Source organism: Pteropus alecto, unplaced genomic scaffold (genome assembly GCF_000325575.1).
Source record: "Pteropus alecto unplaced genomic scaffold, ASM32557v1 scaffold5, whole genome shotgun sequence".
In the NCBI taxonomy this organism is placed as follows: domain Eukaryota; kingdom Metazoa; phylum Chordata; class Mammalia; order Chiroptera; family Pteropodidae; genus Pteropus; species Pteropus alecto.
The window spans coordinates 2,775,686-2,791,276 of NW_006441953.1; the positions used below are offsets into that span (position 1 = coordinate 2,775,686).

The following is a 15,591-nucleotide window of genomic DNA, read 5'->3' on the forward strand; positions in this document are numbered from 1 at the left end:
TCCTTTTCTTGGAAAAAGGGAGACATTCCTTTGATTCCTCCTTAATGATGCTTGTTTTACTGTTCTGATTCATGGTAATCTATGTTTCCTTAGGCCACATCGACCTAAGCTAAAAATAGGAAATTTCAAACATAATAAAACAGTATTTCTCTAAACTTCTCCCAGCCATTATAAGGGAATACTGGTCCAACTCAAATTTATCTCATATATAGTAAAATAGTAGGTTATATAATCAATTGACAAAATCAATAACATTTAAATTTATACATAAATACCCATTAGAAGGAGGATCCTATCTATAATAGAAAAATGGAATGAATTGAAATAGAACATCTAGGCATAAACTTCACAAGAAATATTCAAACCTATAGGTGGAAACCTACAAGGCATCTCCAAAATGCATAAATAAATTTGAACCAATGGAAAGACATACCATAATCTGGGCTAGAAAGGCTGAATATCATAAAGATGATAACTCTTTTAAGTTAATTTATAAATTTAATGTTATCCAAGTGAAAAAAGGATTAAATATTTTTCTGGAGTTACAGTAGTTGATTAAAATTTTTATTTGGAAGATCACCAAGCAAGAATAACTAGAAAAATCCTAAAAATAAGAGATCCGATTGTGATGCAGATATTATTGATGCATGAACTACACAAAATAATAGATGAACTAATGTAATTAGGCAAACTAATATAATAGGATAAAAAATCCAGAAACAGTCCCCAATACATGTAGAATTTGACATAGGATATAGCATACCAAAGCAGTGCCGAAAAGATGAATATTTTAATAAATGATATTTGCATAACTGAATAGCTACATGGAAAATGATAAAATTTGATCCTTCCTCACTACAGAACTAATTTCAATAGAAAAATACTCAACAAGTTAAATATCCATGGATAAGAAATAGTGGAATAAACGATTATGCACGCCTATAATGGAGTACTATGCCCCGGTAAAAAAAGAATAAAAAATATATTTATATACTACCTTTAAGTGAGCTTGAGGATAAACCACTAAGTAAAAAAATCAAGGAGAAAACTGTGTATATTATGCTTACTGTTATTCTTCAATTTTGTAATTATTTTTGGCTTGTATTAGAAAAACAAAAGAGCAAAGCCAAACTAAAAGGAAATGGTGTTACTTATTGATCAGGATTTCTCAATAGCAACACTATTAAAACTTTGGACAGAATAATTCTTTGTTATAGGACTGTCTTTTGTTCTAGGGTAGTTAACAATATCTCTGGCCTCTACCTACAGATACTAGCAGCCCCAGCCTAGTTGTGACAATCACATATTGCCAGATGTCCCCTAGAGGGCACTATTTTCCCATTAGAGAATTAATGATTAGTAATATGGACAGAGCAGAGGGGTAAAAATGGAAGGTGGACTTCTCAGAATATATCTTTTTTTTTTTTTTTTTTTAAGATTTGACTTTGGAACTGTGTAAATGTTTTATGTAGCTATATAATAAATTAATACAAAATAAAAAGCAGTTTCTAAAAATTGAGAGCAAAATGAAACAAATCGAGTTGATAGTTAACCCCACAGAGAGCAGATATTTTAAGTGATTTTAAAATATAATAATTTGACTGTAAACTCTAGTGAATATATCCTAAGGAAAAAAAGAACTGCAAGAAATATTAAATTGTTTTTTTTTTAGTAATCAGTGTTAGTAACAGTATTGACATTATTGATCAAAATGAATTAATAATTATGTTAATGCTGTTACTAGCTAATATTTTTAGCATGATAGAAGAGAAATATAAAAGTATAAACACAAATTAAGTAAAAATATCTTACCCTAAATTTGGATCGGAAATATTAACATAAATTCATGATACATTTTCTCTTAAAACCATCGATTCCTAGCCCTGTCTGCTGAAAAAGTTTTGAGACAATGCTTTATAGTACCTAAGCTGTGGTCTTCAATTATTTTTTTCTCCTATAAGAGAAACAGAGTTTCTTGCAGACATGAGTGTTTCTAGGTCCATAGCAGAAAGTGTACAAGAGAAGTCTGAAAGATCTTGTCATACTGGAAAAGAAGTTAGTGACCAAATACTATTCCGAGTTATGACAAAAATGACACAGGAAGCAAATTAAATAGGTTTTCCCAGACATAGACTAATAACTGCACTGGATTAAAGCACATCAAATATGTTAAATTTCATGACTTCATAATGATATTTAAATGAAAAAGACTCATTGGATACCTTTGCAGAATGTTACAGAACTAACTTACTATTCTGAATCCTGGAAAATAAAGGGAAAGTACCAAGCATGAATCTGTCTTTTCTGTATGAAGAGCCTCAGCATAGCTATATAGATGATAAGGGGCTATTTTACTTTATAGAAGCATTTCAGCTAATAAATAAAGATGAAATCAAATAATTAGAATATTATTTCCTAATTTCTAATAAAAAATAGATTGGTAAAGACTAACAATAGCTACTAAAACCATTTTAATGGCATCAGGCCGGCACCTAAACTTACAAAAACAGGAACATCAAAATATCATGAATTTCCTAGTAGCAAACCACACACAAACTGTGATATATTCTTGCCAAAATATTGACCTGAATCTCATCAGACCTCTATATCTAACTACCCATATACAGGAAACAAAATACATGTTAAATGACTCTATGGGGATACAAGTAGCAGAATCCAGAATGTGGAAAACACTATAGGGATAACATTCCTGTTTCTTCAATTAAAAAACATGCAATGAAAAAAAAAAATTAAGTGAAAATGTGTGAATTTAAAGAGATTTAAGAAATGTGCCAACCAAATGCAATATGTATACTTGGCTTGGTACTTGATTGAGACAAATTAACTCTAAATAAAACAATAGTGAAACGATTGGAGATATTTGAACATTGACTAAATATTTGATAATATTAAAACATTATTATTAATTTAAAAAATAATAATAATGACATTTTTTAGAAAAAGATTTTTTTTGCTTGTAGACATATATACTAAAATATTTATGAGAGAAATAAAATGTCTGTCACTTGCTCACCGTTGAAAGTCTTGCCTCATCGGCCCTCCATAATTTGTTTAGAATTTGATGTTGGTATCGGAACAGCTCAGGCAAGCTTAAGGGATAACATATTCACAGGACTGTACTCCTTGGAGAAGATGTAAATGAAATAGCTTAATGAATCTTCCTGCCTTCCTTTATTATCTATTAACATTCCACAGTCTACCTCTGGCGGGGAGATAGAAATTCGTTGTTTATTACTTCCCTGGAATTAACTTAAAACATCCTACTTGTTTTTATGTTTTCCACAATTTCAGCACATTCTGGACCTGAACCTTTCTAGAGCTCTTTTAAGACTTTATGTCACTTCTGTCTGTGTTTAAAAGTTTGAGGTCATCATTTTTTCCTTCTCCTTTTCTTTCTCAGTACATTTTAAATCTACAGTTTGATTATTTCCAGTATTTTCTTTCTTTTCTTTTCTTTTTTTTTTAAAGCCTACAGCACCTGGTCTTCCTAGGTGGTTTCCCATCCAAGTACTAACCAGGCCCAACCCTGCTTAGCGTCCGAGATCAGATGAGATCAGGCGTGTTCAGGGTGGCATGACCATAGCCTATTTCCAGTATTTTCTTCCTCTGCCATTACTTATTTCAAAATGACTTCCTATCTAAATTTCTATCCTATCTATATTTCAAACTATTCTAACACAGAATGTTAATTGAAGTTTAACATATTTCTTCAATTTTATAAGTGATAATATCATCAGAAAGGCAAGAAATGGGGGACGAGGGGAGAGAGAGAGAAATTCTAAAGTATTTTCTTAAAAGGAGGATTTGGCTTTTAGCAGATATCCAGATAATTGAAACTCCTCATCATTACTATCATGTTGGATTCATAACCTGTGTTAGGAAAGTGTCACTCCTTTCTTCTATGTGGGAATCTATAATCACATCATTATTTCTTTCCCCCTTATCTAAATGCTCTCCACTAGACTAGCACAGTAGGACTTATGAATTAACAGACTCTATTCTTGTATGACATCTATGTAGCTGCTGTTCAGTTCTCATTTTCAAAATCATGATTTTCAATAGAATCAGAAGAAGCACCACCTGTGCCTCCAAACCCTCTGCTCTCTAAGTAGGAGTCAAGGTTTCTCATGTTGAATTTCATTACTTTCTACTATGTTGTTTCTCACAGTGAATCAGGTCCACATCCAGTATGGGTTTTATATTTTGCCTGACTCACTTCAGAGCTTTTTCTCCTTTATTAGATTTTAAAAAATAATTATTATATCTCCATCATGAGTTATATTCTATAATATGTCAGTGATCTAACTAATAGGAGTCATTTAATTCTTTGCGTCAATATTTTGAGTTGATTTAAAAAAATTATTAGCTCTTACCCCATATACTGTTATGAAGAAGCAGCACGTTTTAACTTTGTATAAAAAGAGAGCAGGTCTGTAACTCTGAGGTTTGGCACATAATGTTAACCAGCTAAGATTTAATAGCATAGTTTTATTTTCATTCTTTTTTTAATAGTTGCCTTTTAGTTTTGGGAAATGGTGCTGGAATTTCATTTGTCAGTGATATAAACTTTCTGTTTAAAATAGATTTAAGTAAAATCGTGATTTATCGATTTAAAGATAAAAATTAAAGAAATAATTGTATAGACTGTTCAAAGCACCAATTTTGAAGATACTGTTGAGTGCAATTTACTTTTAACCCGATTGAGTGCTTTCCTTTACAATAAGTGTATCTCATCATCTATATGCAGAAATGTACAAATTTTTACATGTAGAGTTTTCTCTAGTACTCTTTTATTATGCATTATAGAGATAGCTCATTTCATTTCTGACGTTTGTAATTTTCGTCTTCTATTTTTCTTTGCTGAAGGTTTGTCAATTTTATTGATATTTTCAAAGAACTAGCTATGTGTTTCATTGATTTTTCTCTATTTTGATACCAAACCAGAAAAAGACATATGAGAAAAGAAAATTATAGACCAATATCCTTCATAAATATAGATAGCAAATTCTTAACAAAATAGTGGCATATAAAAGCAGCAATATAAAAGACCAATAATTGAAAATACTAATCACAATATTAACAAGCTAAAGAAGAAAAATTATGTGATTGTATCAGTTGATTTAGAAAAACTGAGAAAATTCAACACTCATTTATGATAAAAAAAAAAAAAACTCTCAGGAAACTAGGAATAGAGAGAAACTTCCCCAATTTTAAAGAACATCTACAAAAAACTCACAGCTAACATCCATTTAATGGTGAAAGACTGAGTGTTTTCCTCTAAGATTGGGGGCAAGGCAAGGATGTCTACTCTCACCACTGCTACTATAACATAGTATGGGAAGTCTTAACCAGAGCAGTAAGCAAGAAAAGGAAACAAATGGCATTCAAATCAGAAAGGAAGAAATAAAACTGTCCCTATTTAAGGATGGTCTACATAGAAAATTCCAAGAGGAAAAAAAAAAAAACGTTCTAGAGTTAATAAATAAGTTCAGCAAGATCGAAAGATGAAAGATCAACGTAGGAAAAGCAATTGTATTTCTATGTAATAGCAATGAACACAGGGATACTGAAATTAAAAATATGCCACTTTCAATCACTTTAAAAAAAAAAGAAATACTTAGATTTAAACATTGGGGGGTGCAGAGCTCCCTTTACTATCTTAGCAAATTCATATGGTCCGCAATTATTCCAGAATATGATGTTAAAAATTTAATCATAACAGAAAATCATACACTCATGCAGTTTCTATTCTGATGAGAGATGGAAAACTTGTAAATAAGTAAGTAAGTAAGTAAGTAAATACATACATACATATACGTATACCAAGAGTTTCACGTGATTCATGATTTTCCCCTCAATTATTTTTTTAAATAAAAGAACCTAAAAAAAACCCAAAAAACCCTTCATTATAGTAAAGTGACATATACATATAACATCAGGATATGTAGAAATACAATCATCTATTTATAAATAGATGTCCTTAACTAAATAAATTGTCCTTAAATATTCTCTATCAATTTTAATCCTGGTTTTCTAGTTTCTATGTTGGAAGAACAGCAAGGAGGTCAGTGTGGCTGGAGTGGAGTAAGAAAGAGAATAATAAAAGAGATAGGAGAAGTGGCAGTGGAGCAGAGGGTGGACAAATTATGTAGGATGTTTTTAGTCATGGTAAGTCTTGTGGCTTTTACCATGAATGGGATGTGAAGCCACTGAAAGTTATGAGCAGAAAGTAACATTATCTTTCTTATGTTTTAAAGGATTGTTCTAGCTGCAAAGCTGAGAAAAGATTGTCAGGCATAAGAGTGGAAACAGAGAGTATTTAGAAAGGAGTTTATCGTAATAATTTAGATGAAAGATGAAAGTGAATTGGAATGGAGTGAGGAATGGGTAGTGGTGCAGGTGAAGAGAAGTGGATTTAACATATAATTTGAAAGTAGAGAACACAGATTTACTGATGAATTGGATGTGGAAATTGAGAGAAAGAGATAAATAAAATACATAAATCCGAAATTTGGGGCCTAAGGAATTGTAATATCAGAATACTTCATTTGATAAAATCTGTGACTGGAAGGTTGGCAGGTGTTGAAGAATATGTTTTCATATTCAGCAAGCCTCAACATATGACTTTTGCTGCTCTTGGGCTCAGATTTGTAGACTTGGTGAATATATTTACTTTTTCCTTCTTACCAGTTGTTACCATGTATGTGCCTGGGATCCCCCATAATTTATGGAGGATAAGTATTAGCCACTGCTTGCATGAGGCATACCAGTAACAGAACATGAACCTAAATATTAGGAGTGCAACCCAAGGCATTCAGGCAGGATAATTTAGAATGTCTGCCATTTTGTAATTGGATTATATCATTGTGTGAAAAATTTGATATGACTGCTTAGTTGGACTCATTATTCTTTCTGTTCCTCTTTTGTCTTTGTCACATTCCTGCCTACCTCTACCTCAAAGGAGAACCAAAGTTATCAAAGTTTTCTTTCCTTAAAATATACCTTTCCAACCAGCAGAAAAAGTCTGAAGGCTTTTTTCAGAAAAACTAGCATACGTCATCTTTCAACATATCCAATAAAATGCTATTATCTAGAGTGAATGACAGTATTTTTTATATGGAAAGACTTTAGCTATTTCTCTGAATGATGTTTTTGGATTTCTCTAGGGTACATTCTAAGTATTTTGGACATTTCTATTTTAATTTGCACAGGAGTTCACCAGTTTTTTTGTATGCTTGTTCGTGTGGGTTAATTTTACTAGAAAATTTGTGTAGAAAACACTTTTTCATTAGTCTCATAAAAATTGAAATATAGTATGGGACTTTGCTTTAGGATACAGTAAGAGAAAAAATATGAATATGGGTCCATGTGAAAAAGAGAATAAAAAGAACCCAGAAATAATCAGAAGGAACCAAGTTGAACATACAATTATATATTAAGACCATCATAGTCAACAAGTAAATGTAGTATTGGAGTAGATGAGAACAGTATAACTCCAAGTTAGACACATATGTAAAGGTTTCAAAGGATGAATGAAATAAGATCCAAATATGTATTTTGAGTGGGTGTCGTCAAGAATCATGATCGTGATTAAAATTAGCTGTTTTGGTTCAGCAACATTGGAAGGAACTCATCGTTGCCAAATGGAGTCATGTAGATCTACAGATGGGCAACGGGGAGGGAGCTAACTCCTGAGTTGCACGGAGTAGTAAGAAGTGCCTTTCTTTAACTTTGTAATGGCATCGCCAAAACCCGTTAAGTAAAAATGGGCAGAGCAGTTTCTGGAGTGTATAGGATGGAAGTGGTTGCCTCAGGGCCATGCTTTGAGAAACCCAGTACAGCTCAGTGGATAGTACTTGAAGAGGGCTGAAAAAATGGATACTTGATCCAAAGTGATAGAAATCTCATACTATAACATCATTCTCTTTCTTCTATATACAGTCATCCCTTGAAAAATGCAGGGGTTAAGGGTGCCAACCCCTCGATGCAGTTGAAAATCTGTGTATAAATTTTGATTCCTCAAAACTTAACTATTAGCAGCCAACTGGTGACCGGAATCCTTATTGATAACATGAATGGCCGATTAAAACCTTTTTTGTATGTTATACGTATTATATATTGTATTATTACAATAATGTAAGTTAAAGAAAAAATGTTATTAAGAAAGCTATAAGGAAAAGAAAATACATTTATAGTATTTATTGAAAAAAAGTGGACCCACGCAGTTAAAATGTGTTGTTCAAAGATCAACTATATATATATTTTTTACTTCATATTGCTTATTTATAACTACTTTCTCCACTGTACAGGAGGCCCAGATCCTCACTTCCTAAAAACAAAACAACACAAAAACAAAATCCAAATATACCCAAGAACAGGGAGAATTAAACAGAACGTCATACTGGGCATACGCTTTGGAATCAGATACTTAGAGGGAGAATTCTAGGTTTACCACTTGATTTGGTGTGTAACCCTCAGCAAATTACTTAATTGATCTGTGCTCCAGTTCTCTCATCAATAAAATGGAATTTCTAATAGTGTCTGTTTCATAAGATTATTACACAAAATAAATGTGATAACGCATGTAAAGTGCTTAGCACATTAATAGGGCAATTAAACTGACCCACTAACAAATATCTTTCTACTTCTAAAAAATAATAAAGAGAGAAACCATCTCTGTGGCATTTAGTAGGCACCAATTAGTAATATTTACCTACAGATTTGCCATTTTAAAATAAAAAAAGTAACTTATTTTTCAATGTGAGAATTTATCTAGTGGTAAGGATTTAATATTTTTGGTCTATTTTTGTTTCTACAGGAACCTAGATTTTTTATGGGAAAAAAATTCATTTTCTTTTAAGAGAATATCTTCTATTTCTTAATGGTTTATAGCATGTATGTTAAAAATATTTTGGAATAAGCTATCTTTCAAGGTGAAACTTAAAACTAACAATCAGCAATCAGTATTTTACATGAAATGGAAAAAGCCAGGAAGAACCTCTTGGTGTTAGAGGTCTCCAGTCACAAACAATCGTGGATGTGGAAATGCAAGGCCACGTTGATGATTGGCCAAAGGACAGGTACATCGCCTTCTTCTCCCTCTAGGGTTGATGCAGGATTTTAGTTTTCCTGGCTGGCTTGTACTGGAAAACAGCAGGTTTGTTTTCTGTTGGCAAACCACCTTTTCATGCTCCCTGAAACATAACCTTAAATTGATTATGTTGCCCCTTCGCTGATGCTGTCAGGTGCAAAACAAAGAGGAGCTCAGGCACCTCAGAATTAGAAATTCACCACTACAAAAGGCAGCACTTTTCTTTAAATTCCGCTATTGGTTTGTCCTTCACTCATGACACAGTGCACTGTACAGTGATATTTAATTTTGCATTTCTCTAACTGGTACAGTGTAGGTGTTTGTTAGAGAGCATATAATTTAACTCCCCGCCCACCACCGGAAACTCTTCTCACACCCCAGCAACTGGTTATCTAGCCCTTGCTCCAACACATCCAGCCATTGAGCTTCTACCTCACGGCATTTTTGTGTAGACAGGCTTCTTCCTTTTGATTCAGCTGAAACTGCTTGATGAACACAAATCATATCATATTTTAATTAAAAAAAGATACATTTCATTCTAGTTCATTTCATTTCTGCAGAGATAGTTTCTTCACTTTTCTTTTTAAATCTTGATCATAATTATTGTTTTCTTAAGTATTATGTTGGATAAATATTTAAATATATTCAACTTGCTCATTAAGCCCTTTCATTAAAAAAGTTATTCTTTCACTTATTTTTCAAAATTATTTTATTACAGTTTTGAATCAAGTTTATGCTCGAGGTTTGTTTCCACAGTCTTGCTTACTTTTCTTTGTAGAAATTTTGTGATGTTATATAATTAGTCATTAGTTAACGTATTATTTATTATTAGGTTGCAAAGGTAATGACAATACCTCTTATATCAAGCATTGGAGATGCGAGTGAACCACTCCTAATGAAGATCTCTCAGAGCTAGTCCAGCAAATTCTTCATGCATCTCCCTTGATGATATTTGATATTAAATACAGGAAAACTTAACCATGGGTCTGGAATCAAAGGGGTTCATGAATTCTCTGGAGTTATATGCAAAAGTTTGGTTTTGTACCTGTGAGCATATTTTGGGGAAAGAGATTCCAGAGACTTTCATCAAACTTTTAGAGAGTTCAGGGAATTCCCCTCCCCCAAATGATAAGAAACCTGTTACTAGACGGTTTTGGGAGTATGTGTGAGTTTGCTGGGGCTGCTGTAACAAATACTATAGAGAGAGTGGCTTAAACAACAAAAATTTTATTTTCTTACAATTCCGTAGGCTAAAAGTCTGAAACCAAGGTTTCTTCTCCTTGGCTTGTAGATGGCCATCTTCTCCCTGTGTCTTTACATGGTCTTCCTTCTGGGCATGTTTGTGCCCTAATCGCCTTTTCTTATTAGGACACCGGTCATATTGGATTAGGGTCCGCTCTAATGGCCTCATATTAGTTTAATGACCTCTTTAAAGACTCTATTTCCAAATATAGTCACCTTCTGCGGTATTGAGGTTTAGGACTTCAACATATGAATTTAGGGGCACACAATTCACTCCATAACAGAGCACTAGTTTGAAAATTAAAAATCGAAAAGTTAAAACTGCATTCAATTAATTCTACAAGTTTCCCTAGTCAGAATCTATTTACACAGTTCCTATTAGCCTACAACTCAAACACAATTTCTTTTTCAAAGTGGTTGTCTCTGTGTGAGCTTTCTGGATCACTGGAGCCTAACTCAATCAGTCATCAATATTTATCAAGCACCCACTGTGTGCAGAGCGCTATGCCAAGAGGTCTAAAGTCTGCGGTATTGATGGTGCCTGCCAACCAGTGTCAGGCTGTCTTATGAAACTGTTCTGATATTTGCCTTGAGCTATGAAAGGAAGGAGTATGGAGGCATAAGTTGGGTATTTTAAACTCTGAAATATAAAGGTTGTTATTGCAAGAGGAAGTCTCCAGAAAAGACTTCTATTCATCTTTCCTTTAAACTTATGTGTCAGACACTGATGGTGTCTGTAAGCAGGAGGTAATTAGACGATTTAAAATATGAATATTAAAATCTATTCCTTTTACAAAGCATTCACAGCTGTGGTACAGAAAAAAACACTGTATTATTTTCTAAGCTAATGTGGAGAGTTTATCTCAAGAGAATTGTCTACATTTGGGAACCTTAACAGATGTGTTCGAGTACCAACACACCCCCCTAGAATGCATTGAGACACTGAGAGATTGCTAAACTCCTCTGGCTAAGGAACAAACAGAAATTTGGCGGGGAGGTTAGGAGTCGAGCGATCCAGGGAGAAGCGTGAAAACCTTGAAGTCTGATGGGTGGCTGGAGCATGAGAAGATACAACCATTGAAAATGCCTTTTTGGTGGAAATGGCAGAAAGGAAGTCCAACCCTTAATTGTAAATTTTTGGCAATGTCGTGCAATGATGTAAACTTCTCTCCAATTTTCAGTAGAGTCTTCTGCAGGCACAGCTTTGAGTCTTCGGTTGCTGATGCAAATGGTGAGGCCAGATGGAGTGGGGAAAAACGAGAGAAATATAACAAAATAAACATATGATTCTATCTAAACTAAAGAATAGTATTACCAATAATGTTGAAGCTGCCTTTGCAACATTTTACTAAAATAAGCAGCAGATTCCAACAAATTTGAAAGCCTACTTTATTGTGTTTTTATTACCAAAGGCCTAAGATTTTGCTTGGTCTTTGGTGGCCTCCTCTGGAACAGTGAACAGCAAGAAACGATCTCAGTTTGTGATGGCGGCAGCAGGAGCAGCGGCAGAGGTCACGGGGTCACGCTTTTTAGGCATAGGTGAAGAATCTTAATTTCTCTATACCCTGGCTAAGAAATCACTTGTCATTAGCTTAGTCCAGTGATGCGAAGTTGGAGGCTATTTTTCTTACTGATGTCACATTTTTCACTTCTGTCTTTCTAATCCACCAAGTTACTAATGATATGGGGAAAGGCAAGACCTTGTGCCTGCTTCTGCCCATTGCCTAGGCTTATCTCCTTCCTAAGAGTCCTTATATAGTCAGATTGAGGTCTTCAATCTCTAATATTTAATTTTCTATAAGCAAAGACTCATATTTCAAGATTTGATAAGAGTCTTCAGCTTGGCAATATGAATATGATACCCAGAAGGGACCTATATGTGCCAGGGTCTTGCCAGGAAAGAGATCACATACTTAAACTGGGTAACTGAGCAGAATGTAATAAAAAGACAATTTATAAAGGCATAGGCCGGGCTTAGCGAAGGCTATAGGAGACAGCGTAGCTCCTCAGGGCTGGTGTCGGCTTGGAGTCTTTGCCCCGCTAGGCACTAGGCTAAAAGGAGAGAGAATTGGACCCCATAGCTGATGAGAGAGCTGAAGAGAGAAGGTTCTATGACAGCAGCTGGCTTTGGAGAGACAGACACAGACCATCTGGGTAGTCTGGCAGGGAGGTGATTAGAGCAAGGACTCTGACTTCATTCGCCTCTTGTCTTCTGCTGCCTGCTGGTACCTCTGGTTGACTGAACCCAACTAGATGCCTGTGGCAGTCCACACAGGCCAGTCTCCCAGGGAAGAAACCAGGGTGAACAAAGGTAGAAGACGATCTGGAGGGCAGACAGAAGAAATCAACATACAGCCACATGATTTTTCTGTATTTTGAGGCATTATCCAAATAATAGGCTGTCTCATATCCAGGGAGAGCACAGGGCTATTAAGCTCTGCTGAATGCCTTTTCCTCCAGTGGGCTTCCTCATGAGCCAACACAAAGGAGTCCTGCCATCTTCTGAACATCTCTAGCACTGTTTGTCCTACTCATTGAACACGACAGATACTGCCTTGTATTCTATGCATGAAAACTTCTCTATTAAATTTTGAGCTCCTAAGGCAGAGTTGGTATCTTGCTTATACAGAGTCCTGCAGTCTGAAAATATTAGATGGAAAATTTCAGAAATAAACAATTCTTAAGTTTTAAATTGCACACCATTCTGAGTACCTCACTTCATCTCATCACGTAGGCATTGTATCATCTCATATTAATAAGATATTTTGAGAGAACGAGACCACATCCACATAACTTTTATCATAGTATACTGTTATAATTGTTCTATTTTGTTATTAGTTACTGTTGCTAATATCTTACTCTGCCTAATGTATAAGTTAAACTCCATCATAGGTATGTATGTTTTTTCCTACATGTACAGTTCTATCCATGGTTTCAGGCATCCACTGGAGCTTGGTACATTTCCCCCATGGAGAGAGAGGGACTCCTGTATTTGTTTTTTCTAAAATACCTTGCATAATACCTTGTACTCAACTTTTTCCATAAAAAGTTTTTGCATGAGTGTGTGTATCATTGCTTTTAAAAAATTTTATTAAATTTATTGGGGTGACATTGGTTAATAATTATATAGGTCTCAAGGGCATGATTTTATAATATATCAAAAAAATGGAACACTTCACATATTTGCGTGTCCTCCTTGAGGCGAGGTCATGCTAATCTATTCTGTAGCATTGCAATTTTAGTATATGTGCGGCCGAAGTGAGCTTACTGTTTTTGTTTTTTGCAGTGGCAAACCCCAGAGGGCATCAAGGAAAAAAATTATTCGTGTTTCCTCTTGCATACCATGTGTTTGCCTCGTGTTTTCACTGTTGCTAAGATGGCCCAGTCTCTGCTGAGATGGTAATGACAGCTTTTTTGGCATGATTCATGCCACTGTCCTTCCATGCAGTTTCCAAGACACAGAGCAGAGCAGTGGGAAGAATCATAGAGTTAAGTGGCTTTGGGATGATTGTTTCCCTTGCTCTGACTTCTCTGGCTGTTCACCTGCCTTTTTCCCTGGCAGTTACTCCCAGACTATTCTCGTCAGTTCCTTCCTCGAGTCTAACTTCTCTGTCCTCATTACTCTTTACTTCAGGCTCCTTGCTCGAGCTGGGCAAAGTTGCTTGCTGGCTCCTCAGCATGAAGAGCATAGTTTGCTTCTGGTCCTTCACACACATCTTGTTAATTAATAGTCTAAGGCACTCTCTTTTCGTTTCCCTGGGTTATTAAGAAGTTAGTGTTGCCCTGAGGTTGTAGGCAGAAATCTTAGCAGAATTGAAAGTAAATTACTTAGTTAAGGAAGGCATGTTTCCCTAATTTTGCATTTGTGTACTTGAATTTTGGAATCTATAGGTAGTATTGCCGATGTTTCCTTTAAATATTTTAAAATTTTGGTTTATTAGTATGAGCTGCATATTTTGGATTTTAATTATGCTGTGAAGCATATTATTTCTCTAATTTCTATTTATTTGTAAATTTTATAAGCAGATAGTCCAATTTTCTATCCAAATCTTTGTGAAACCATAAAAATAGTTAATTTATTATAGATAGAATTTGATCTATTAACCAACACTCTTTGGTTCTCATTATTCATCTAGCTATTAATTCACTTGTAATATTATCCATATCTAATTTTTCCTAATTACTAAATTTATCATTAAAAACTTCAAATGCCTTGCTGCAACCCAAATATAACATTTCACTCTAGGCTGACTATTAGAAAACGTATTAGGTTAACCTGCATGATTTATTCTTCATAAAGCCAGGCTAGCTCCTAGTCATTAACACATCAATGTTCACACACCCTATTAATGATTTCTTCAAGAACTTTTTTTTGCCAGTGGTTGAAATAAACTTTAGAAGTCTGTCATTTTCAGAAAATATATTTGAAAAATGAAATATTTGTTTCGTTTTTCTTCAGTCTTCTGCCATTTCTTTTATTTACTACTATGTCTCAAAAGCTGATATCTATCCTGCATTGCACTTGCAAGTCATTTTTTTTTTATTCGGAGGTAAAATTCATCCTGGTTAGATCCACTTGAGCTTATAAAATAAGCAAAAAACTAACCTGATATGAGCTCAAGTCTCATCTCACCAACTTTGGATTTCAATTCTATTTTTAACACATTTATTCTATACTTTTTTGTTTAGAGATTATTCTCCTTAAAGCAAAGATAGAAGCAAAATGGGAGATCTGTATTTGTTAACAATGTATTGTAGTATAATAGATGGCCTCAAGTAGTGAGCTTTGTTTTGTTCTGATTATATTATCTCCCAATTCCCCAAACAATAGCAACAACAAACCCAAAATTCCCATAATCAACCAAGCCAAAATCAAAATTAATAAACAAAGCCATATTAATAACAATCTCCTTCAACCGAAAGGTCTGGTCCTGGGTGGTGAAGGCACCAGGGAGCAGGGCCGCTTATAACCTGACCTCTGAGGTGCCATGGTGGTCATAACTATTCTTGTAGTGTTTATTCTGCTCTTTTTTATGTCTGTGCAGTTTTAAAATGTATTTGGATGGCTGTTAAGTGTACTACTAATATTCTTTTTTTGTGAGTTAGTAATAAAATTGTAACTGCTCCAAGAACTTGGACCTGTAAAGATAATAGCAAGTTAGCAGAGAGGTATTCTCTCAGGTCTATTAACCTAATATCAGTTTGATTTGATAATCTCACCATAGTATCATTTACTG

At 34.4% G+C, this 15,591-nt stretch overlaps 2 non-coding genes across 2 annotated transcripts; both read right to left on the reverse strand.

The window, feature by feature from the left end:
* Nucleotides 1–3,487: 3,487 nt before the first annotated feature.
* Nucleotides 3,488–3,606, reverse strand: LOC112485525. Its single transcript, XR_003048501.1, has one exon. It is a non-coding gene; the product is annotated as a 5S ribosomal RNA (ribosomal RNA).
* A 9,907-nt stretch (nt 3,607–13,513) lies between these two features.
* Nucleotides 13,514–13,622, reverse strand: LOC112485731. Its single transcript, XR_003048519.1, has one exon. It is a non-coding gene; the product is annotated as a U6 spliceosomal RNA (small nuclear RNA).
* Nucleotides 13,623–15,591: the final 1,969 nt, after the last annotated feature.